General features: G+C 36.8%; 1 protein-coding gene across 9 annotated transcripts in view; it reads right to left on the bottom strand.

Moving 5' to 3' along the window:
• Tab3 (TGF-beta activated kinase 1/MAP3K7 binding protein 3) overlaps positions 1–27,281 on the bottom strand; it is a 65,150-nt gene extending 37,869 nt beyond the window's left edge. For 4 of the 9 annotated variants that reach the window (XM_005410493.2, XM_005410491.2, XM_005410496.2 and 1 more), the window contains exons 1-4: positions 27,200–27,281; positions 25,744–25,805; positions 6,629–6,722; positions 2,622–2,746 (exon numbers count right to left, since the gene is read on the bottom strand). The gene's annotated coding sequence lies outside the window, so the exon portion shown is untranslated. Of the gene's footprint in view, positions 1–2,621; positions 2,747–6,628; positions 6,723–24,966; positions 25,094–25,738; positions 25,806–27,114; positions 27,133–27,199 lie in introns of those variants that run through there. The other 5 variants (XM_013507712.1, XM_013507713.1, XM_005410494.2 and 2 more) reach the window with 5 other exon arrangements.

Raw genomic sequence — 27,281 nt, 5'->3', positions numbered from 1 at the left:
ATAAAAAAAATTTGAGACCATATAGAATTTCAAAAAACAAGATAATAGGTATTCAACAATTGTTGTTATATTGCATATTGTTATCCTCAAAGCAGTTGCTCATATTACCAGATAGAAACATGTAAAATTGGTCAAGGTGAAAAAAAAAATTAAGCATTAACTGTTCCTTTAAATAAACCAACAGAAACCAGTAATACAATTATCTTAGTTAGCTTGTGTGTATGTGTGTATGTGTGTATTTTCCTCCTTCCTTCCCTCTTTCTTTCTTTCTGGATTCCTAATTTCTGAATGCACGTTAAGGGCCGGGGCCCAGATGCTATGCTTAGCAGTAGCATCCTGGGAGCTTCCTTTAGCTGTGCATTCACTTCCAATTCAGGAGTACTGGCACCACCAGAAACAGTGGAGTTGAGTCTGTTCTTAAAAAAGCAGCTCCTAACTTTGAAAATAACAATATGTAATACAACAACCATTGTTAATTTCCTATCATCTTGTTTTGAAATTCTGTATCATTTTTATTGTTTTTGTGTTGCTTGGTTTTTGTCTTTTTGTTCTTTTCTCTTTAAAATAAAATTTACAAAAAAGAGGAAAAAAAACAGCTGCTAGGACTTCTTCCCCAAAAATTCCTCCTTCCAATCAGAGAGGAAGCTCCCCTAGACCTCGCCTCAGATGCCACAACCATCCATACTCTAAAAAATGAAGTGGACATTTAAGTGCTTTGTTTCCACAGCCTTTTCTGAGCTCAGCAAATACACAGGATTGGTGCCATTATGGCTCCAACTGTTTTACCTCTGCCAGAATTTTAGCTCATTTCCTAAAATAATTATATCAGACGTTGCAAACCAATGGTCTGTGGGCAAAATCTAGCCTACAGAGCCCTAGTTTAGCTTTGGCAGAGCTTTTAAAAATAAGTGAAATACACTGCAAAATTGGAAGACTTCACATAGAACTTCAGATATTGAGCTTTTCATTGAACAATGAGAATGTCTAGCAACTGTAGGTAACAGCTTGCTGAAGCTAAAGTTATACTCCCTTTTTAGAAAAGCCAAATCTGGTTCAGTCTGCCTACTTCATACACTCCATCGGGATCCCCGATATTGAGGTCTGGCCTTGCCTCACTCATTTACATACCTGATGGACTTGTGATACCATAAATGTGTTCTTCAGAGAGGCTGAAAGATACTGTGCTGCTAGGCATGGTGACACGTCTGTAATCCCAGCACTTGAGAGGCTGAGGCAGGAGTATCACAAGTTTTAGGCCAGCCTAGGCTACATAGTGAGTTCAAGGCCAGTCCGAACTACATCGTAAGACCCTATCTCAAAAAAACAAAAATAAGGGGCTGGGGATTTAGCTCAGCGGCAAAAGCGCCTGCCTGGCAAGCACAAGGTCGTGAGTTTGGTTCCCGGTACCGGAGAAAAACAAAAAAAAAAAAAAAAAAAAAAAGTAAATAAATATACTATGCTAAATATCAGGTTACTCTACTTTTAAGAACAATTCTTGGTTATATAACAATGTCCCAAAACAGGAAAGGTATTTAGCATCCTGCCCTTTCCCCCACCATGAAATCCAAATAGCACCAAGCAGTCCCTAGAGAGGCAGTAATCTCAGCTGACAACCACTGCTAACATATTAAGACTGATGAGGTGAGCATGTCCAGGGTTTGAAGAAAAGTATGCACTGTCCTGACAGAGCTTTTAAGATTAAAAAATGAGAGAATTATTTCTGATTAGTCTGGTACAGTAATAACTGTTCAACAAAAGCAATTATGTATACAAGTATAAAGTTTTGGAACTTTCATTTTTTTGTTGCTCTGGAGGTTTTGATTTCAGGTATTTACAGAATCATATCTATGTATTAGGCACTGTGCTAAGTACCCAAAATAATCTCATGAGAAGTAATAATGTCATCTACATTTATACATGACAACAGGGACACACCAAAACCACATGGTAGCCACCACAACAGTTTCTGATGACAAAAGCTGGAAAAACTGGAACACCAAAATAAATACACTATGACTCCCAAAGTATAAAATAAATATTCACAAGTCTGAAATGATATAAAATCCAGTGATATCTTGCTTCATGAACTTAATTCTTTCCACGATTCTGGTTACAAACCAAATTGAACAAGAACTGAGTCAAATTCAGTGGTTTGATTCAATGTTGATCTTATGGGGAAATATGATTCAGTTCTCATCCAATTTGGTTTGTGACCAAAACTGTAGAACGAATTAAGCTCATGAATAGAGGTACCACTATAATGGTTAAATAAATGGAGGGTGGGAGAGGACAAATCTCCCATGCCAAAGAACTCCAAATAATTTATCCAGATCATTTACACTAAGCAAAAGCTTATCTTCCCACTCTTTAAGTGCAAAGTACACATAGTGACTTTTTTCCAAACAGTACAATATAGAAAGGGATTTTTAGAAAGATTAGCTTTACAGAAGAGAAACCTGGCAAACACTTTGTCAGCCAAGTGATTAAGTCATGTTGATGTACGTACTCTGGATATGATGGCACTTTCTCTTTGTGGTCTTCCCCTCAAAAATCCATAACTCTAGTCTAACCCTGAGAAAAGCATCTGATAAATTCCAATCAAGATATATTCTATAAAATACCTGATGAGTACGCCTCAAAACTGTCAAGGTCATCAAAAACAAGGGAAGTCTGAGAAATTGTCACAGCCAGGAGAAGACTAAGGGGATGTAACAACCAAACGTGATACAATTTCCTGAGTGGAATCCTGAAACAGAAAAAAATACAGTAGGTTAAAAAATAAGGACATCTGAAAAAATAAGGACTTTCAATTAATTATAATGATTCAAAGATAGCATGCTAATATAAACAATAAGACAGGAAGCTGAGTGCAGGATATATGGAGACTCTAAGTACTGTAGTCTCAATTTTTCTGTAAAATTAAAACTGTTCTTAAAAAATAAAGTCTACTTAAGATTAGGGAGGAAAAACCACCTCAGTATGTCTATGAGCCCTGGCACAAAGTTTCTTTGTTCGTATCACCAGCTCTGAAACCATCTTCTTTCAGTAGTCTAGAAATCTGAGAAAAATGAAAAGAGAATGGAAAATGACATACTCCATTTGACTTCCAGTGCCCTAAAGTAACAGCAGACAGGATGCTAGACCACATTTTTATGGAAGGTAGCTCTAGCTGAATCTTCTTTTCTTCTAGATCAAAAGGAACTTCCATTGCCACTGTTGTGGTTTGGATCCAGAATGCAATCCCAAATTCTCATGTGCTTAGAGGCAGAGCTTTTGGAAGGTGACTGCATCATGGGGGTGCAATACTCATCTGTGGATTCATCCACTGGTGAGCTCAGTGGGCGGAGTGTGCTGTAGCGAGGTGGGGCCTGACTGTAAGAGGCGATTCACAGGGGGTATGACACATGTCCTTCCCTGGCTCTGCCTGTTGTTATCTCTGCTTCCTGGCTGACATGACGTGAGCAGCTTTCCTCTGCCAGATTCCTCCACCATGCTGACTGCCCCTTGGAACTGGAAGACCACACATAGGCTGACACCTCTGAAATTATAAGCCAAAATAGACGCCTCCTCCTTTAAATTATGGGTATTGAGTACTGTGTATCAGTGATGAGAAAGTAACAGGCTAAGATGGTAATTAAATTCTACATTATTCTACAGAAAGAAGCCACAGCTCAAACAGACAAAAATGTAGTCCACTGCATATTTTCTTAAGGTTTTTGTGGTTTACCTGGCTGTAACTTACCATCCTGTACTTCTCATTCTATTTAGAAAAAAAAGGATTAAGCCTCAGCCTGTGACATAGGCACGTCATTTTTAATTGCATAGCTGAAATAGTATATAACATTTTTTAAAAAATGCTGACTACTCTACAAACCACTGCTATTCCATGAAGAGAAATGTATACATAGAATAGTAACCTTATTCACTTATTTTGATAGATGAGCACTCTTTCAATCATTTAGAGATTATCTGCAATATGCATTCGCAATAAACCTAGTAGTTCAATATTAATATTATAATTTAGGGCAAATACTGGTTTATACCAGAGCCATCATCATATAAGTTTCTAATTAATCTCAATAAACTGCATTTTACAAGCACAGTAGAGCTAAAATAACATACTCTATTTATAGCATATATTTTCAGCACTTTACCATACTTTTTCTTCTTTAATTTCTCAGTTACTTCTACAATACTGTCCGAAAAATGAACAAGTATGAGCAGGAAATATTGTGTACTTTCTTGAATGCTATTTCTACCGTAGGTAATAGTTTTTCCACTGTCTGATAGGACAATGTAAAATCTACCCCAATCATGTTAACCTTCTACAAGGAACTTCAATCAGTACAGCTTTCTCGCTTTCTGCCTATAAAAGTTACTGTGTGTTTATTACCACTTACAGTACCTGTTAATTTTTTATTCTCGGTTTTATGAATATAAATCTTAAGGACAAGAAATAAACAAGTGCCTTATACATACTAAATCAGTATAAATGACAAAATATAAGACTTTAAAATAACTGGAAATCTAATTTGCCCTGGTTGAAGTGTTCCAAAAATCTTTGCTGGATCAATGCCTATGTGTCATTATTTAAAAACAAAGCTAGCCAGGTGTGTTGGTGCACGCCTGTAATCCCAGCACTCAGGAGGCTGAGGCAGGAGGATCACTGTGAGTTTGAGACTAGCCTGGGCTACAAAGTGAGTTCAAGGCCAGCCTGAACTCCATAGCGAGACCCTGTCTCAAAGAGACAAAAAAAAACCAAAGCTTGTACAACCTAGTAGTTACATATGCCAGAAATGGATCTTCTCCACATTTTATTGCTTAATAGTGTTTTTAAAAAACACCAAAGTGTTTCATATGTAGTAATAATAAATACTAATCCAAAAAAATGTTTCAGGTATATGCATATGTACTAGATCATAATTGAAATGTATTTCTTATTCTGGGTTACTTAAGAAACACTGATTTAGAATACTGTGAGGTATTTTAGGTTATGTAAGAAAAATATTTATTACCTTTCCTGTTTACTTTTCTGATCGTAAAAAGAAAGCTTAATTGATTAATAAAAATGGAATTATTTGAAAAACCTGTCAAACACTAAAAAAGCTTAATTCTTCGTGATATGAATTTTGTGTGGATTTTCCTCAAATGCCCCTGCTATGTTCATGTAGCTCTTTCACATACATACAGGAGGCTCTTGTCTGCTAATATGTCTAAAATATTTTTAAAATGAGGAATTGGTCTCATTAACTCAGAAACTCATGTTCCATTGAAATTTTGTAACAATAAGGTTTGAAAGATTAACAAAAATGCCACTTAATATGATTTCCCAATTTCTAAGCTGATGATATTCCTAAATCCACTGTTCATTCATTTAATAAAATCTGAACTTAGAGATACAGAAGGCCCATGCACTTAAAGTGAGAAATACACTGGCAATTACAATAGCGTGCAGTTAAACTCTATTATATGTAGTCAGAAAAAGAAACAATTACAGTAGGACAAAAAGAGAGAGGTAAGGAAAACTTCATGGAAAACATAAAATCTAAGACAGACTGCAAAGAATACGTTTGGGCTTGTTTCAAATAAAAATAGAATTACAAAGGTGGAAGGAAGCGTAACACGTCATCTAACCCAGTGGTTCTCAATTTGGGGCAATTTGGCTCTGTGTATCTGGAACTTTTGGTTGTCACCCTGGAGAGGGGTGCTATTGACATCTGGTGAGCAGATAGACTTCATATGGTCAGGGATAGACTTCCCACAGTGCATAGGACAGCACCTGACAAAGAATCATCTGGCTCAAGGTGTCAATAGTGCTGACACTGAGAAAGCCTGAGCCCAACCCCAATACAAACTTATTTTACACAAAAAGATAACTGGAGGCTAGAGAGGTCTGAAAACCTGTTAAAAAGACAAAATGATTAAACAGGCCTCATAACATCTTGTCCCGTGTTTAATTCACAACCCATCCCATGTATATTATTATACTAGGAAACAGGTGTTAAAATGAGCAGGAATATTTTCATAAGATAGTAAGAAAAACTATCTAGAAATCAAAACTGTTATTATTACATAGTCTTTCTTGATACAGATCTATCCAGTCGCTCAAAGCAGCAATCATAGCTATAATACTATTTTAAAAAAAGATATCCTTATTTTTTCATAGTAATACTAAATTTACCACCTGTTCAAGTCAGTTCTGGAACACAGATTTGAGAATTTAAAAATTACAATAAAGACTAGGAAGCTCGAAGATCTGGATGTCCACACATATCTAGGTATTTTCTGGGACAGGTTTTCCGAGCTCCACCAGCTACCACCAATGGGGATCTAGGCCTTGGGCAAGACTGGCCCCTTTTATTCAAAATCAACTGCCACATTATCCCTCCAGTGCTGATGAAGCTTCTAAAAGCAAATTAACTGTTCGAAGAAATTGTGCTTTTTACTGCTGCCAACGGTAGCTGTTTCTGTCCTGATCTAAACACATGAATTCCCTGAACATCTTTTTTAAAAAACCCTTGTTCTTGAGTGCACAAAGGATAGGGAATCACATATGGAAAGGGTTATAAACATAAAACATGTTAACAGTGATACAGTCATTTTTAAAAGATATACATACTCTCCTTACCTCCAATTTTTCAATTGAAATTTCAACTGAGACACCCTGTGTAGTCTGACACACTACAATTCACTGTGACAACTTGAAGGTTGAAGATACTGTCCTAAAAAAAAAAAAAAACGAAGGCCAAAAAGGTAAGATTCAAACTGAAAACTTTAAAGATGACAGCATGAGAAAGTGATGTAGCATACAAATAAAAGGTCATGAAAATGCAAGCAGTCATTTCACTAAATGAAATGTCAATGAATGAACTTTATGTTCTATCAATGCTAAGAGAAAGTTCTCCTGGCTGTCAGAGCCACCACACTCCCCACTCCAGCACCTCTAGCCTAAGGCAGAGCTCCAAAGGACAGAGGGCACAAAAAGCTTTGCAGAGATTCTGGCTTCAGAAAAAGCTAGCAAGAGGAGCTGTAGTTACAGATCATCAGGGGTTCCTGCAGCTTCCCAAGATATACTGGTCATTAAAATGTAATGAGTTTGATTACAAAACTGTGCTGGGGCCCTTTTAAGGGCCATAGGTCTTTAAAATTTAAATGACTCCATAATGAGAATATTTAGTCTCTGGTGAAGGAGAGGACTTTTTAAGTTCCCACACCTCACGCAAACGCCACACCCTCACAGCAACAGTGCAGTAGGGAAAGAGGTATACAGTCTTCCTGCTTTCTCTGCCACCCTATGCCTCTTTAAGAGAATCAGAACAGTTTATTCAGGACTCAGAGACCCAAGCAATACTCTAGCCCATGAAATCACTAACCCACTATTCAAGAATGACTTGAACTTCAACAAAAAGAAAATTATATTATCATAAACCTTAATTAAATAATAAAAGTATTTGTTAAAGAGAAAGGCATAGTCTTCAGCTCAATTAGAGGAGTTTTAAAACTCAAGAACCAGCTAGATATTACAGCTTACCCAAACAGCGCTAGTAAATGAGGAAAAAGTTCTTCCATATACAAAAATTTCAGCTGATGGCATAAGTGACCAAATTAGAAAAATTATAATTTTGCAACATTTAAATAAATAAATAATATATCACATACTAATAATCAATGGATGACAAAAGCACTGGGTAAAAAGGTGGGCTTCATGAAAATATCCAGCTGTCCACCACAACCTTCTAATGAATCACAGAAACACTTACAGTGAACCGACCGACATCATGTGCTTCCAGCTGTGATGTAATATGAAGCGACAGCAAGAACTTTTGCTCACCCCTCCAAAAAATATAATTTGAACCTAACTGCGTCTATAAATCTAATGTCCAGCCCTTATGAAATACAAAGAAGCCAGGCGTGGTGGCAAACACCTGTAACCCCAGTGCTATGGAGGCTGAGATAGATGGATCTCCATATGTTTGAGGCCCACCTAGTCTACTTTGTGAGTTTAAGGCCAGACTAAACTGCAGAGCAAGGCCCTGTCTCAAACAGCAAAAAGAAAAACAAAACAGACAGACAGACAGAGGAAAAAAGGACATTCTGTGCATGAATAAGGGCAAAAGGGGCTTTTAAATAGTACAAGTAAATTGAGAAAAACTTAAGAAAATTAAGCATGGACTAAGTATTATCTATGCTATTAAGGAATTATTATTAGGTATGTTGTCTATAATGACATGGTAGTTATGTAAGAAAGTGTACTGTTTTAGAGGCATGTTACTTTAGGGGTCAACTATGCTTTAGGTATGGTTTAAATTCTTGGAAAAATATGACAAGAGAGATGAAATGAGTATGGTAAAATGCTAATACTATGGCATCCATTAGAAGTTCACTGAATTTTTTATTTGTATATGGTTGCAGATGCTCACAAATAAAATTAAAAATAAAGTATCTGCCAGGAATGGTGATACAAGCCTATAATCCCAGCACGCTGGGAGGCTGAGGCAGGAGGACCACAAGTTTGAGCCCTGTTTGGGCAAATGAGTGACTTAACAAGACCCTGCCTCAAAATAAAAACTGAAAAAGAACTAGGATGTTGCTCAGTGCAAAGGCCCTGGGGTTTAATCCCAAGTACCAATAAACAAACAAACAACAAACCAAATAATATCAACTAGGAGTTGACTTTAAGAAGAAAAAGGTAATATATTAAAAATAATACTTTAAAGGTTAATTATTTGGCACAGACAGTAAAACAAAAGCAGCTAGAAAGGCTGACCTCAAGAGTAGAGCATTTGCCTAGCAGCACAATGTCCTGGGTTCCATCCCTAGCACATTAGAACGAAAGTGATAAAGACAGAAGTATGACGCCCATATCCAATCCTGAAGCTTCTCTTGAACTGGTAAAAATGTATACTCTGTATTGTGATGAGAATGAAGTTGTAAGAAAGGAAATATGGGTTCGGTAAAACAAGTACTGAACAAAAACAAAGTCAACAACAGAAAAGACAGAGGCTTAGAAAATAAAAAGACATTTCGGGGCATGGTGGCACATGCCTATAATCCCAGCACTCGGGAAGTTGAGGCAGGAGGATTGCTTTGAGTTCCAGGCCAAACTGGACTACACAGTGAGTTCAAGACCAGCCTGACTTAGCGAGACGCTGTCTGAAAAATAAAAAATAAATAAATGGAAAATGCAAATGTCTTCAATGAGGAAATTCAAAAGATTTTCACGTCAGTCAACAAACAGTTCTATCAACATGTTAAAGCAAAACAGATTCATGAGTGGGACAAGGGAGAAACCTAATGTATGAACCTTCCAGAAAAGATTCTTTAGATAGGAATAAACAAAAAATAGTTCTCAGGTGAAAATGGAGTAATCCTAAATTTGAGGAGGCAGTATCTTCATACCCTAAAACACACAGTGCCTGAACACATGACTGAAAATGCTACAAATAAACAGCCCCATTTATTTTCACAAGTCTAATGTAAGAGTAAGGTAACTGTTCAAAGGGAGTAGTAGCAAGGATGTTGAGAACAAGATACATGGAACACTCAGAAGCAGAGGCACCACAAGCACCAGAGCACTGACTTTATAGCTGGGAAAGGAGACTGAGGCAGGTTAGCTTTTGCCCTCCCTAGGACCGAAAAGGATAAAACAAACAAGATTTTTGCTAAAATTTCACTGGGAGCATTGGATGAAGCAAAATAAGGAAGCCTTACAGATGATATCCAGGGAACTGGAAGAGTAGCGAAGTTTGAGTTTAATCATAAGAGTGACAACAAAGAGCAAAGGAAGGAAGCAACTTTCTTAGAACTGCAAAAACAGAGGCACATGTAAAGAGGAAAAGGGACTGCACATGGGGGGTGAGAGGACCAGTGACACGTCAAGCTTTCCCACAGGGCACAGTTGCAGATTTCAGAGCCAGTGGGATCATATTCTAGAAATGGGGTGAGGTGGGGGGCAATGAGGATGGCAAATGAAGGACAATCTCCCAGTTGCTTCTATCCTTAGCATATGAGTCACTGAGTCATGATACATGGTTTACAGAAAGAAGAAAGCATAAAGTGACAAAACTGGAAGTCAGCAAACACCTATAAGCCATAATAACTGAAATAAAATGTGCTATAATAATAGACAACACACATTATCCACCAGGTGTGGGATCACAGGCAAATTACTTAACTTCTCCTAGACCTTGTTTCCTAATCCTCTCCTTAATACCAGACCTAATTATCCCACAGTTACCTCAAAGTCTGCCATGGGAATTCATTTACATAGAAGAAAAAGTTAATAAATTGGCAATGCAACACATTTATTCATTAGGTTGAGACTCATATGGTGGCAAACTTCACAATCTCATACCAGCCTCTTTTTTCTATTTTCAAAGAACAGATATATCCACACAGAGGTACACTGAGACAGGTACACTGAGACACAAGTTGTGATGGTAAAAGAGTAACTAGGAAAGTATCGTTTTCTATGAAAGGGAAACAATTTGGTAATATGTATATAAATTTAAATAGCAATTAAGTGAGATTTCATATTCTCAGAGTCATGAACACTATGCTTAGCTGAAATCTAAACATGATAAAATCATCCACTGTCAAGTGTAGAAATTGGCCAAGGCAGAAGAGACTCAGTGTTGCCAAGTAGTCAAGAAATAATTTACTTACTTTTTATTTAATGGAAAAAAAGGTAAAACAAAATTTCCTAACAAAATAATAGGAGAATAACATGAGCTAATACATTACATGTTGTTATCTTTAAAGCAGTTGCTCAGGGTACAGGATATGGGCATACAAATTTCTCCAATCAATACTAGCACAAACCTGCCTTTTTAATGAACTAAGAGACACTAATAGTGTCACTGACTTGCATTTTTCCCTTTTCCATACTGTCTTTTCTCCTTTCACCCATCCTAGTTCCTTTTATCCTTTTGAGCAATTTCTTCCCACTTATGCTTATACAGACAGAAGGAGGAAGGGAGGGGAGAGAGAGGGAGAGAAAGAGAAAGAATAAGCTTTTAATTAAAAAATACACATAATAATCTAAATGAGTACAGAGATTTAAAACAAAGTTTACACAGAACTAGGGAATAAGTCTAAAGTTTAGATAAAAGTGACCAAGTCACTGGTATTTGTAAGTAAATTCTGCCTGTGAAGACCCGACAAGAAGCCACTCTTACTGTGTTATAGAACATTTGGCAATTTAAATTAACTCTTACTGAAGACCAGTAATACAGTTGGGCAAAACAGAAGAAATGTCGGTCCTGAACAGGTCAAAGAGCTCACAGGACAGTGTTTTGAGATCCACTAAGGGACAGGAATTCGGAAAAGTGAGTCCAGCAATCCGGAAGAAGCAGCTAGAGTTTAAGTCATGTGATAGCCTAATAAACAAAAGGGGCAAAAAGGAAAAAAGCCTCTTTCTTCACCTTCAGATTGGGACCCTGAAGGGTTGCATCTTAGAAATTGGGGTAAACCAGAAATTACTCCACATACTGAATATAACACGGCCTTGAGTCATCTAGTTCACCCAAGAAAATCTCAAAAGCTGAGATTTAAGTAATCTTGGATTCTCTCAAGCAGAACACACATACCTATCTCCCTCTCTTCGTCTCTCCCTCTCTCTCCTTTGTGAAATACTTAATCTTTGGTCTCAAACAATTTATCAAATGATTTTGCAAATAGCATACAATTAAAGAAAACTAGGCATACAAGGAGACCAAAAGCCATGGTAACAACAAAAACAGGTTCACAGGGACTCCAAGTATTGGAATTATCAGGCATAGGTCTTACATTATGGTCACCATGTTCAAGAAGCAAAAAGCCAAACTTAAAAAATCTCAGCAACAAACTAGAAACCATAAAAAGTGATAAAGTACAGGTGTGCATCACTCAATTCTAAGGTTATGTGCTTAGAAACACATCAGCGTGCAAACATCAGAGAGTGTGCAAAGTAAGAGGGCTGTGGCATCACTAGGTAATATAATCTTATGGGACCTCCATCATATATGCAGTCCATTAAAGACAGAAACATTGTTATACAGCACATACAGGTTTTTAAAAGGAATAGACTAATTCTGTTACTAAAAATGCAAAAATTAAAATTAACTGATAAAACAGATTTAACAGCTGATAGAGGCAGTGGAGACAGTGAACCAATGAAATGGTCTAATATCCAACCATTAATTGGAATCCCAAAAGGAAAAGAGACACAAAATGGGGCAGAGACAATATTTGCATGTCTGAAAATTTTCCAAAAATGATGTAAGATGTCAAACCATCAACAACATTCTCAATTAACACCTAGCTGAAAATCAACAAAGGGAATTCAAAAGCATTCTCAGGGAGTAAAATATTACTTTCAAGGAATTAAAAAGGTAAACTGATAGATTAATTCGCAACAAGAAAAATAAAAGCTCAAAGATTATGTATCTTCAAGGAGAAAATACTGCCAACCCAGTAGTGCAGTGGACAAAAAATATCCTTCAAGAATGTAACTTAAATACAAATAAAAACAGAGTTTACATCCAGTGGACACTCATCAAGAAATCTAAAGGCAAAAGAGAACTAACCCAAAACAGAATGTCTCAGATGCAGAGAGGAATGGAGAAGAACCATGAAAGTGTAAACAAGCATGTGAAAAAAATTTAAAGGAACACTGACAACCAGAGAATAGATAAAGATGTGGTTTCTTTATACAATGGAGTACTGTTCTGCCTTAAACAAGGATAAACTCGAGGCATTTCTAGGTAAATGGATGCATCTTGAGACCATACTCTTATTAAGTGAAATAAATCAGACACACATGTTCCAATATCCCATAGTTTCTCTGATATGAGTAACCGAAAGTGTAAACAAGGACCAAAATGTATAATAGATATTGTGAAATAGGAAGAAAATGTTCAAATGGGAAGGGGAACTAGGGAGTAGGGAGGGAGAAAGGAAAGAAGGGAAAGGAAAAAACAGAGAACAGAAGGAAAAAATGGAAACAAAACTTGTAAATAACAAGGGAAAGAGAGGTTGAAGGGAGGGGAGAGGAACAGAAAAAAAAAGAATCAAGATGTATCATGTACAGGTAAAAGTCCCTATGATGAATGCGATCATTATATAAATCTAAAATGTACCAATAAAATTAATTTTTAAAAGTCTTGTGGAGATTAAAATATAGAGAGCAGATTAAATTACAGGACAACAGCAGCATGAGTGCCAGGAGGTAGATAAACCGTTTTAATGTATTTTCTTCAATCAGGAGAAAGGTAAAAGTATCACGTAACAACTTGCTTTGATAAGTAAAAAATACATTATAGAAACAGTAGGGTAATCATAAAAAGAACGAAAAATGAGTACGAGGTATCTCAACTAATAATACACAAATATAACTGAACTAGTACCATGTTAATGATTTGTTATAAAAATAAATCAAAGGATGAGAAAAAGTAAGAAAAAGAAACAGAGCTAACAGAACAAAAATGTAATGCTATAAATCTGCAAATACCAGTAATTATATTAAATTTCATTTAAATGTAAATGGATTAAATATTCCACAAGAGAATAACTATCAGACTAGATTAACAAAAACAAACTGGCAAATGTTTGCTGTTATCAAGAGACCCAATGAGAACATAAGAAAAAAAGGTTAAAATAGAAAGGTATGCACAATGCAAACAGCCAAAATGAAGATGGCATAGCTATACTAGTTTCAGATAAAATAAACAAAGCATCACTAAAGTTTAAAAGAGTCACTCCACAATGACAAGAGGTTTAATTCACCAGAATAGACTAAATTTGCATGAGATTGACAGTACGGCTTCAAATTATATTTAAAGCAAAAGTTGACAAAATTACGAGAAGAAATAGATATATAGTATGTCAAATCAATACTGTACTGGCATATTTTACAATCACTCTCTCAATAGCTGAAAGATAAGTGGAACACCAAAATCAGTACTTTCAGAAATATGATACATTTAACAAGTTTTATCAATGGCATAAAGAGAATGCTGTTTCTAAAAGTTGGAGAATATATGTTTTACAAGTGCTTAAATATTTATAAAAACTGACCACATGCTCAGCCAAAAGTTAGGGCTTAAGAAATTGTAAAAGATTTCAATCACTCAAAATATGTTCTCTATGGAAAATGTGATAAAAGCAACAAAGCAATTACAAAAAAAATACATAGAAAATTATCATTACTGGAAATTAAGAAATACACTTTTAACTAACTCATGGATCAAAAAAATCACAATGGAAATTAGAAAATACTGTGAAATTAATAATGAAAATATTACATATCAAAAATTACAGGACACAGGTAAAAATGGAACAAATGTGTAGTTTTAAATGCATTAGCTCAGGGGCACAGTGCTTGTCCGGCAAGCGTGAGGTTGTGAGTTCGATTCTCAGTAACAAAAATAAATAAATAAATACATTAATACATAAATACATGTTAGGAAGTAAATAAAGGTGCGAATTAATATCTATCTCCCCATCTCAAGAAGTTAGAGAAAGAAAAGCAAAATAATTCCTAAAGAAGAAAAACTAAGTATAAACACAGATATTAACAAAATAAAAAAATATGCATATAGAAGGATGAATCAACAAAGTTTTTGGAAAAACCACTACAACTACTAAACCTCTAGTGAAATTACTCATTAAAAAGACAGGGGAAAAAGATGCATATATCTAGTACCAAGAATTTAAAAGGGCCAAGAGAAATGAAAAGAAATATCTGAAAAAACCTTGTACATAAATGTATGTGGCAGCATTATCCATATTAGTCAAAAAAAAAAAAAAAAAAACCAACCCCAAATGTCCATCAACTGATGAATAAATAAAATATGGTATATGTAAACAGAATATGATTTGCCAATATAAATACAGGAAGTACTGATGCACACTGCAATGCAGGAGAACCTTGAAAATATTATGCTAAGTGAAAGAGGCTTGCCTACAAAAGACTACATATTGCATAACACCATTTATATAAAATTTTCAGAGTAGGCAAATGTATAGATACAAAAAGATCTGTGACTGCCTAAGGCTGACCTGGAGAGGAAGAGATGAGAATGATTGCTAATTAATGAAGTGATTCTTTTCAGGGTGCTGGAAATGTCATATTAAAAACTGAACTGGACATTTAAGATAGATGAATTGTATAAATAAATGGGGATATCATCATTAAGGATTCTGCTGACATTCAGTGATAAGTGTCTAAATATAATGCCAATACATTTAAAAGTTAAAATGAAATAGACAAATATTTGTAACAATATACAGTGGTGCCTCAGTTCATGAACTTAATTTCTTCAAAGAGTTTGGAAAAGATGGCCACATTCATGTTTGTGTGGGAAAGATGGCCTCCATCGTGTTTGTCACCTGATACAGAGTTTGCAAACAAAACAAAATTGTGCTAAACACTTATGTTTTGAAACCAAACTGTTTGCAAACAAAAGTATTCTTGAACCGAGGTACCACTATTTACCAAAATGCTCATAAGAAGAAATGAGACTGATGAATACTCTTTTTTTAAAAACTTAACCTGTAGTTAAAAGTTTTCCCATAAAGAAAACTCTTCACTGCTGAATTCTATCATACATTTAAAGACACCCCCCCCCAACACAGTACTCGGGATTGAAACCAGGGCCTCTACACTAAGCTACATCCCTAGCCCTTTTGTTTTGAAACAAGGTCTTGCTCAGTTGCTATGTTCCCAAAGCTGAGTTTGAACTTGTGATCCTCCTGCCTCAGCCTCCCAGAGTACTGAGATTTCAGACTTGTACCACTGCACTGGGCTTAAAGCCAATTTTAATATAAACTCTTCCAGAAAATTAAAGACAGGTATAATAAGGTTACCAAAACTTGACAAGGGCCTGGCATGGTGGTGCACAACTGTAATCCCAGCACTCAGCAGGCTGAGGCAGAAGGACTGCTCTGAGTTCTAGGCCAGTCTGAGATACATAGTGCATTCAAGGCCAGTCTGAACTACATAGTGAGAGCCTGTCTTGAAGAAAAAAAAAAAAAAAGAAACTTGACAAGGTCAGACAAAAAAATATTAGAGGCCAAACTCACTAGTGAAAGAGATCTAAAATTCCAAAGTAAAATAAAAGAATGCAAAGTTCATTTAGCAACAGGAAACCAATATCATTTGACGAGGAACAAAATCACCTAGTTATTTAACATTAGGAAAGGCAAATTATAAAATTTAATATCCATTTATGATATAAGCTCTTAGCAAAATGAGAACAGAATAAAACTTCCTTAATCTTATAGTATCTATGAAAACATTAAAGCAAATATTCTATTTTGTGGAGAAATGCTGGAAGTTTTCCTCTGAAGAAGAGAACAACAAAGATGCCCACTAATACTATTTCTATTCAATTTTATAATCAAAGTACTAGTCAGCACAGTAGTAAGAAAAGAATCAAAGAAAAGTATAAGGATTTGGGCTGGGCATATGGTGCATGCCCATAATCCCAGCACTCTGGGAGGCTGGGGCAGGAGGATTCCAAGTTTGAGCCCATCTTAGGCTACTTAGAGACTCAGTGAGACCCTGTCTCAAAAGAAAAAAATTTAAAAAGGGATGGGGAGGTAGCTCAGTGTAAGGCCCTGGGTTCATATGTCCAGTACTACACACACACACACAGTATAAAGGATCTGAAAGAAATAAATTTTCTTCATCTGTAGATAAGATGAACTATATAATAGAAGATTCTAAAGATAACTACCAAAAGTAATAAAAGCTTAGCATGAATGCTATATACAAGATCAACACAAAAATAGAAATAAGTCTATAAATTTGTATAATATCAAAAAACATCGGGGCTGGGGATTTAGCTCAGTGGCACAGGGCCTGCCTGGCAGGCACAAGGTTGTGAGTTTGATTCCTGGTACCGGAAGAAAAACAAAAACAACAGCAACAACACCAAAAATCAAGTATCTAAGAATAAAACTCCAAAGTTAAGAGTGACTTTCTGGAGAAATTTACAAACAAAAATTAATGAGGGCCTAAACAAATGGATTAGTATATCCTATTCACAAAAGCAGAAAACAATTATAAAGATGCCAATTCTCCCCCAAATTGCTCTATAGATCCCACAAAATTTCAATCAGAACAATGGATTTTTATGTATTTGTGTGTGGAAAATGTCAAGATGATACTAAAATTTATATACCTATGCAAAGGGTCAAGAATAGCCAAGGTGTTCTCAAAGGAGATGGTAGAAATTGTTCTACTGACTATCGAGCCTTATTATAAAGCTATTAATAAACAAGACAACATGGTATCAGGACAAGGACAGACCACTAGAACAGAACAGAGAGAAAGGAAACAAGCAGTTATGGACATTTGATTCTTCACAATAGTAAGAAAAAGACAGTGTGCTGGGACAATTACATTATCTATTTAGAAAAAAACTAGAAAAACATAAAGTAGTATGTTCCCTACCTCACAAGATACAAAAAAAAAATAATTTTCAGGCTTCTGGAAGATAAGATAAAATATCTTGAAGACCATGGGATAAGGGCTGGGGATTTAGCTCAGCGGCGCAGTGCCTGCCTGGCGAGCGCAAGGTCGTGAGTTCGATTCCCGGTACTGGAAAAAAACAAAAAACAAAACAAAACAAACAAACAAAAAGACCATGGGATAAGAAATGCTATTTTAAACTGAACCTGATTATCTAGCTAAAATATACAAGAAAATATTGACTACATTATTTGTAGTTTATAAAAAGACAATCAAAACTTAAGTAGCATGCCTCACAAGAAGAGAATTATTTGCAATGAGCAAAGGCTCATTTCCAGTGTATAATAAAGAACTCCTACAAATCAGCAAGTCAAAAAAGGCAAGGAAGTACATGGCATATTTTTTAAGGAATTCTACTCAAAATAGTTACGAGAGCACAAACGTCTACCTGGAACATTTACCTACAAATACTGGCTCTTCTTGATATTTAAAGATTAAAATTTTTTAACTATATAGTGACATTTTAAAAAACTTTCTAAATGCTCGTGTCTCAATAAACTCACCCTTCCACTCCTCAAATCTGAACACTAAGGGAAATAATTATAGCTGTTAAGTCTTGTTTAAGAAATCATTTTCTATTCCAAGGTCACAAATGCATTCTCCTAAAACTGAGAACTACTTCAACAATAATATCCATCAACTGTGTGCATATAGTGACATATCTGTGTAATGGAATATTGTAAGTAAAGAGAATGAATAATCTACAACTACACACAATATAGGTACATCTCATTCACTATTTTGCACAAAGGTCAGACCCAAAAGACACAAAAGAGCTGAATAGGATTCCATTTACATAAAGTATAAAAGGAGGCATAACTAATCTATGGTGTTAAAAAAATGGCTGGGTGACGGGGCGGTGAACAGGACTTCTCAGGTGCTGATGATATTCAATTTCTTGAAATGGTTTCTGGTACACACATATGCTTAGTTGGTGACAATTCACCAGACTGTTCATAACTGATAATGTGTACTTTAAGTTAAAGCTCAGTAAATGGCTGTTTGGTTCTTTTTAAATGTGGAGGAATACACTTTTCACAATTGTTTAGGTAACATGAGAGCAAAAAAGTCTGAAGAGCATTGCTTCAAGTCAATGCACAAAAGTCAACTGTTTTAAAAGCAATATGCTAATTACTAAAAATATTCATGGAGGTATCAAACCAACTAGTGACTCTCAAACTTACACTAATAGTGGTCCGAATTTTTTTTAAAGATAAAAGAACGAAAAACATATTAACAAACACACATACATTTAGAAAATAACACAAAAACAATACAAACAATACAGAATTTCAGACAAGGTAATAGGAAATTAACAATGGTTGTTGTATTACATATTGTTATCTTCAAATTGGTTACCCAGAGAAACAAATATAGACATGTAAGGTTGATCAAATACTTAAACAGTAACTGTTCCTTTCAACAGAGCAATAGAAGTCAGTAGTACAACTATGTTAGCTATCCTGTGTATACATGTATACATATTTTTCGCCTTCTTTCTTTTCTTTTCCCTCATCCCAGTTGTTCTCTTCTTTTCAGCAGTTTCCTTTCATTTCACTAGTAGTCTGAAATTATTTGAATCCAATAGGAGAAATTGACACATCTAGCTTTAGCGACAAGTGTTGATTTATAATGATCTAACACAAGCAACCTGATCTGCCAAGTTTTTGTTAAGACAGTTAGAAATTGACTAATGAAAAGACTGACACATCTAACCAAACCCTCTACTTTTACAAATAAAGAAACAAAGTTCCTTTGAAGTTGGATGATTTGTCCAAAGTCATAAAAAGTTCTGAATAAGTATAAACAAAGTTATTTAATTAGGTTCACCCCCTTCCAATTTTCTAAGTTCCAGGGGATTTCCACCCACCAGGAGAGTTTGTTTATTGGCAGGGTCCCTCAATGCACACCATGTTCAACTGAAACATTTTCATCCAAACAACTCAAAATTAGTATCTGTGCCATGCATGACTAATAGCCAAAAGTTATTTCTGTGGCAGAAAAGATAAGACCTTTGAAAGTAAAGTTCATGATGTGCAGTCTAACAGATAACTTTCTGTGAACACTAAATCAACACTTCGACATCCAATTTAAAGTATGTGTAATAATTTAGAACAACGCACCCGCTCCATATGGTTTCTTGGTATCCAAGAAAATGACTTTTAAACATCAATCATAGCCACAATATGGAACCAAGAATATTTTTAAAAGTTCATATAAACAAATGTGCTAAATTATTGATATTAAATTATTATACTAACTTAATGCTAGTTTCTCATTAAATCAATTTTAAGACCTAAAAACCTAACCTTTCCAATTAATCACAATTTATTTCTATATCCAAAGAAAGAAGTATGTTTAACATTTCAAAAGAAAGCCACATGTGGTAGCACAGGCCTGTAATCCCAGCACTCAGGAGTGAGTTCAAGCCCAGCCTGAACTACATAATGAGACCCTGTCTCAAAAAAAAAAAAGAAAAAATTCAAAAGCATGTCTTTTCATTTTGAAGTTAAATCCATCAAAAGTGAACAATACATAAAAACTCATTTAGTCCTGTGGAAAGTTTTTAAATTAGAGAAAAGTTTTAGTCTAAACCTCAAAACCATAGGCTTCTTTCCACTATCATAGGATTCTCTTTTTATTTCAAACTACAAAGTTCAGCACCAAGATGAGTCCCTGCCCTTGCCACCCCTAAAGGAAACACCTGGATTTTGAGGACTACAGAAAACTGAAAAGTAAATCAGAAAATGGATTTATAGCCACAGAAATGTATTCACTAAAGAACTAGAGATCACAATAATATAAACAAGAATAAAGGAAAATACTTTGTGACTAAATGTAACGTGACGTCTGGAACAGAAAACGGACATTAGTGGGACAGTGACTGTTATGGTTTGGGTCTAGATGGCTCCCCAAAGCCTCATGTGGTCACAGGTAGGGCTTTTCAAAGGTGGCTGGATCTAGAGTATGTGATGCTCGGACTATGGGTGTGTGATTACTAAATTAGTCCACTGACTGGTTTGGCATAGTTCAGGAGTGAATAACGGAAAGGCTCTCCCTGGGTGTGAGGGCTACAGAGAATATAAGGGACAGGGGGCTGCTGTCATAGCTTACTGCTTTGTTTCTTCACTACTCTGCTGTCCTCTGCCCACCATGAACTGTTTCACCTCTTCAGTGTCTCTCTGCCATGCCACCCTGCCTTGGGGCCAGCCAACTATGAACTGAACCCTCTACAAACAGTGAGCTAAATAAATCTTTCCTCCCTTAACTCTGGGTGTTGGGTATTTTGTCTTTGCAATAAGAAAACTAAGAAAGTGGGTATTTTGTCTTTGCAATAAGAAAACTAAGAAAGTGATAAAACAAAATCTGCTGTTTAGGTAATGGTAACATACCGAAATTGTTAATTCTAAAGTATTTCAAAGTAAAGTTTACTTAAAAATAAATGACTTAGCAAAAACTGCCAAACACATTTGGAGCCAATCAGATGTCCGCAGTCAGTATCTATCATCAACTAATTTATTTCCACCCACACAAGGCTCAATTGGGGGTGACGCAGGTTCACAGAAAAGATGCTTTGAATGCTACCTTTTTCTCTAACATTAAAAAACAAAATCAGCATCAAAAAAGGGCAGGAATGAAAAGGAAAAATCTGAAATGATTCCCTAGTGGAAAGTGAAAAGAAGAATCCTACTTAAGTACAGCAGATGTTGGCAGTGGACAAGCAAGTAGAAAAGGGTGTTCTAGAGTTTCTAAAACAGTGAAGCTTAATAAAAATAAATACATAGCATTTCTTACGCACTCACTTATGGGCCAGGGGACATTTTAAGTGCTTCACACATATTCACACTTTTAATACTCCTAAGAACACTGTAGGGCAGGCATTACCTTTACCTACATTTTACAGATGAGGCGTTGGTAATGGAACAGAGATTTGAAGGCAAGCACTCTGGGTACACAGTCCATCTCTTAACCACTGTATTCTACAGTACCGCCTTTTGAGAAGCTAAGTCAGGAAAACAGCCTCTGCCTCCTAGAGACTAGCCCTCAATACTCCCAGTATCCTCAGCCTCCCCAGATAGGAAAACTTTCCACCTAAGATGTGGGAATCCCTGCCAAGACTACGCAGAAATTCATCTGCAAGGCTGCAATCATCATTTATTACCTGATGCCCTTCGTGCGTGTGTTTTGCTGAGACACTGTTATACACAGAAGTTAGTTTTTATAGTACTATCAGTATTCAAATTCAGGTGTGTTGGGTTGGCTTGGGAATTTGAAAACCATATGCAACTATTTTTCTGCAGGAAAGTGATTTCAAAAAAGAATTTAAAGTCTTTATAGACTAGTATTTAGAAACTGAGGCTCCCTCTATATAGACTCTAGCCTTACAGATGCCAAGACTATTAAATTTTAATAAAGGAGTTACTCAACCCAGTTTTGCTCATACATCAAAGAGGCATAGATCTTTATACCTAACATGATAGGAATAGTGCTACTGAAATAACAATATTCTACAGATTTCTTTCACTATGGCCAACTGTGGATATATCTAGCAGTTAATATACTATTCTCCCTGGCAGCCTCAATAACTTTTCCTTTAAGAAATTACTAGCAAGAACTGGGCATGGTGGCACATGCCTGTAATTCTAACCCTAGGCAGGAGGATCACCACAAGATCGAAGTCAGCCTGGGCTACACAGTGAGTTCAAGGCCAGCCTGAACTATATGAGAACCTGTCTCAAAAAAATGAAAAAAAATAAAAGAAAGAAATTACTACCAAGGAAAGAACCAGCAGCAAAGAAGGGGTATTATTTCACATGGTAGCTGAAATAGTAACAACAGTAATGATAATGACAATGACAATGTAATAAGAGTAAGTTTCGAGGGGCATTTACTATTGCTAGCCACATTTTAAATACAATCCGTCTTCTAGCTCACTCAATGCTCACATGAGGTAGATATTACATTATCCCTATTTCAAAAAATGAGGAAACAGATCAGAGATTAAGCAATGTGCCCAAGAACAGACAGCTAGTTAATGTCAGAAGACTGGAACATTTGAGCATTTTACCCCTAGAGACCTTGTTTTTAATCACCACACTGTATATAAAGACTTAGGTAAACTGGTACAATGTTTTTTCAAACAAAACAGTGGTTAGAAGAAAAAATGAACTATCTTGCCTTTTATTAGGAATATTTCCTTCAATTAAGCTAAGATTAAACACAATTATAGAGAACAAATTTAAAATACATTTGGCTTTGCTTTTATCACTTTGAAATCTTTCACTTAATTGTGTGAACACCATGGGGGTGACAGTATGTAACGTCAACAGATTAATAAAAGTTTATTTTCAAATAATCAGGTAAAACAAAGACACTGTCCATGTTTACCACTAAGTAAAGTAGGATAAAATAACTGTAAGAAGTCCAATACCTTTGAAAAGTTTCAAAACATCAGCAAGAAATTGTGGGAACAAGATATTCCTTTTATAAGCTAAAACTCTGTTCTTTCAACAGCAGTGTAAGATCTGCATTAACAACAAACATTAAGCTGAAATGGACTAAAATTATATTTCAAAACATATGCCTAAATACAGAAATTCTTTATTGATAATGTAAAATGCCTACCAGTTTAGTGTATTTCCCAGAAGAGCCATTTGATCCACATAACAAACCTAATTTTGAACAGCTAAGGATGAACTACCTATCATCTCACTCACTAAAAAAAAAGGAGGCAGCCTCCAACAACTTCTGGAACACAAGTTGGTTTTTAAAATCATCCATAAACCTCAGGTCTTGGCTTTCACATAAACACTAGTCAATGCACTAGACTTCCAATCCAGCCCACAAAAGCCTGAACATCCATAAGGTTACGGAAGTATTATTGACAAAACACAAACCTGTGCAGGCAACACTTCTGTGAGAAAACCCATTTAGCATTCCATCTTCGGAAGCAACTACCCCCTTGAACTCTGGAAGTAAAAAAAGGAAATCTTCCCTGCTCTAACTGGGGGTGTGTGCTTCCCTAGGACCATAGCCTCAACCTCCCCCAGCAGGAGGAAAAGGACATAAGGAGGGCAAAAAGACAGAGATAGGGTGGGAGGAGATGGAAAAGAGGAAGGCAAAACCTACTTGGGAGACAAGGGTGGGATGGCAGCTGAAAAGAAGAAAAAGTGTGTCAGTGGAGTGGGCTGAGGAAGAGGAAGAGAGAAACAGTGCCTGCTCCAGCAGCACAAGGGCTTTTACAAACTTTTCTTTTTAATGCTCAAGGAGAGGGAAGAAGAGAAACCAAAGCAAGTGTCTTGACACTGCCTCCTTCATTCTGGTTATTCTCATTCTCCTTTTCAAGAAAGAACGGGCTGGGTTAAGGGATCCCATCCACATCCCTCTTGACCTCTTGCTGGACAGAAATTTGCAGAAGGGGAATGGACTTAGAGAAGTTTTAAAGGTGCTCTCTTTGCTAGTATCCACCTGGCAAAAACTTCAGTGTAAAATGAGAACTGAGGGAAGGACTCAGGTAATGGCAAGAAGAGTGTCAGAAAGAAAAGGAGGAAAATAAGGAGAGAAATTTTAAGCAGTGAAGGAAGTAGAATGTTAGAGAGCTGGACAAAAAAAGTAATAAGAGCTGTCAATGAACTAAACCCTAAGAAATGTTCTTTAATATTTAGGGTTCAGTTTGAGAGTTGGAAATATTTCAGCAGGTCCACTCCACTTTAAGACAAGTAAGTTATTTGTGGCCATGGCAATAATTTGAGGTTTATCATGCAGAATGTATGAAAATAAACTTCTTAATAATTACAAGGCAATTTCCTGATGTCTTTTCTGACAATAGAAATCATTTTAGAAAAGGCTTTTTTATTTCCTTGCTAAGCATTCAGTAACATTATCATTTGTCAGGGTTTTTTTTTTATCCTAATAGCACAAATATCATGAGTAATTACTTTCACAAAAGTATATTTAACTCTTTCTTGGGAGTATAACTATAATTAAAAACTTGTTCATTCTGACCAAAGATTGCTTGTCAACACTTCCAGGGATTATTTAAACATTAGTCCCACACTCCATATCACACACATGCATGCTGACACATACTGAGAAATGCAAACTTTTTTTTCTTTTTCCATTTCCATGAGACAGGGATACTTCTCTGAAGGGCCCCAAACAATATACTTCTTAAAAGATGGAGCACCAAATCTCAAACTTCACCGCAGCTTTTCTAACATTTCCAGCCAGAGACAATCACACAGGTAAATCTAACTAAATGACCTGGCTGGCAGATGAACACTACCAGTATCCCCCGACCCTGCCAATTTCCACAGCTGTTCTTCCAGATGAACCGTACCCAGATGTGGGCCCTCTCTCTTGAGCAGAGAGATAAGAGCCAGCGACAGCACAGCAGAGACCAGTGGGAGAAAAAGTGACAACCTGCAAAATGTTCCTGCTGTTTCACTTACATCTCAGATCTTGCCCGGGATACCATTTCTAAGGTTTTCAATCCCTACCCACATAAGGGATTATGCTGCTTCCCACAATAACTGCCATATTTTCTGCAAACCATGACTTGAATCCAAAACCGTTGTACTACATTAAGAAGAAAAAAACCAGAATCAGTTGTCAATACTTCATTTGCTGGAGAAGGTAGAGATTTGTGCGTGTATACCTCTAAACTCTCTTAAAGCTAATTCAAACGCCTAGAAATAGTTGCTACTTTATTTTAGTAATGTCATTTGAAATACTGTTCGGGATCTGAATAAACAAAGCATTTCATTTTTTAAGTATCTTGGGCATGCTAAAACAGGAGGCAAAGTTACTGAAAACGTCTGAATTTCAGATAGGTCACTATCAGCTCTCAGGAATCTTTATAAATCAGCAGAATTTTGCTCAAATATTACTTCTGGCTGCAAAATGGACACATTTGAAAAGAAAAACATTTGTGAGATTATCTTGAGTCAAGGACAGTGAAAGCTCTCAAGATTACCAACAGAACTAAGGTTTCTTTGTAACAAAAATTTCATCTTTATAAAATTTGTAAGTCAGCACATAAACTTATGCAAAGTACAACAGAAAGAACACATGCTCTCGAATCAGACGCAGGAGTTTGAGTTCTACATCTACAATTTAACCAGCTATGTAAGTTACGGAATACTAGAGATTGATGTCTTCATCTGTGCAACAGGAATAACATCTTTAGCACACGGTTACTGTAAGGATTAAATGCAAATGCACATTACCCACCAAGTCCTCGGCCTGAATATACCCAATGCCAGCTCCAACACAAACTGTACCGTCTGCCCTATAATTAAGGAAAAGAAGGTGTCAAATAAATATAAGGAAGAAAATTCAAGGTGATTGAACATAGCCTATAGTCTGGCAGATGTAAAGATGGAAATCACATACAATATTTAGCATCTACCTTCACTGAAGTCTAACTTTCCCTTGATTCAAAAGCCAGTTAAAGGGCAGCAGAGAGTGGGCATGCCTAAAGTTGTAAAAACTCGTATCAAAGACTGATGTAAAATTATGTATATGTATATGCTTGCATTATTCCAGTGTTCCCAAAGAGGCATCATCATAAAACACCAGGGATGATGATGGCCTTTTATAACTTAAAACTGTGCAAAACTAAACTCTCATCTCACAAGCCCTTTCTTGACCAAAATATTTTTCCTTACAATGTTTTTGTATACTACTACAAATCATCCCTAAAGCAAAGTAAACTCTCCTATTCACCCAAAACGAGAAAGTGCACAAAGCAAGGTCAGTTTGTCAATCTGTTGTTCTTTTAGAAACCATACGCAAATATATGTCAAAAGTACTGTCTGATAGGTAAACATCACCGAGCAACACACTAAACTGAAAACCCCAGACTGAACAAAATCAGCAAATTTTCCTAAACAATTTCAATAAATTATGTTTCAGTGAAGACACAAAATGCTTTATATTTTAACATATTAACACCACGAACTTTTTGATTTGACAGGCAGCTAACTTACTTTATACCTCACCTTGTCCCCACCTCATCATCACCCCCCCATCCTACTTTTATGTACTTTAGGGGCAGGCGCAAGGTGCTAAACTATACAACTCCAAGCAGGAATAACTCCAACCCGTTGTCGGACCTCAAAGGACTGTTTGTGTGATCTTTAAATGAACGCAGACAATATTTTCTCCTTACTCAACATCTACCAACAATTATTAGCAAACCACTTCTGCAACAATTACTACTGTAACTACTAACCCTCCCCACTGTCTCAATACTCTCCACCGACTCAAGCCTAGTGCTGACAGTCCTCATTTTCGAACACCTTGCTGGGGTGTAGAGCCCGTCCACAAAGGTTCACTCTTCGCAATATCCAGGAAGAGGCGAGGAAAAGCACCATCCCCTCCACTCAAGGGGCGAATGCCAAGCCAGCAAGCACCCCGCACCCCAGCCACTCCCTCTCCCCTCCGCCTCTCTGGGCGTCCCGGGCGGGCGCGGGCGCGGGCGCGCCAGGCCCTGCGCAGCCCTCCGGCAGCCCCGCAGTTCCCGCAGTTCTGGCCACCCCAGCTCCGGGCCGAGCCGAGTCCCCTGGACACTAGCAGTCGCGCACAAAAGCACCCACCCGAACGCGGGGTCACCAGAACGAACCCGGGACACCCACGACGCCCAGGCTCGGGCAGGTGCCGGGCCTCCCCACCGACACTCACCCGGTAGACGCCGCTCCCCGTCCGCTGCCGCCACCTCGCGCTCACGCCCGTCGCCCGCTCCCGCGGGGGCGGGGGTGGGGGG

The sequence above is a fragment of the Chinchilla lanigera genome, unplaced genomic scaffold (assembly GCF_000276665.1).
Source record: "Chinchilla lanigera isolate Chin_1 unplaced genomic scaffold, ChiLan1.0 scaffold00134, whole genome shotgun sequence".
Lineage (NCBI taxonomy): Eukaryota > Metazoa > Chordata > Mammalia > Rodentia > Chinchillidae > Chinchilla > Chinchilla lanigera.
The sequence above is the reverse complement of the archived record's forward strand: the minus strand, read 5'-3'. Positions and strand labels throughout refer to the sequence as shown.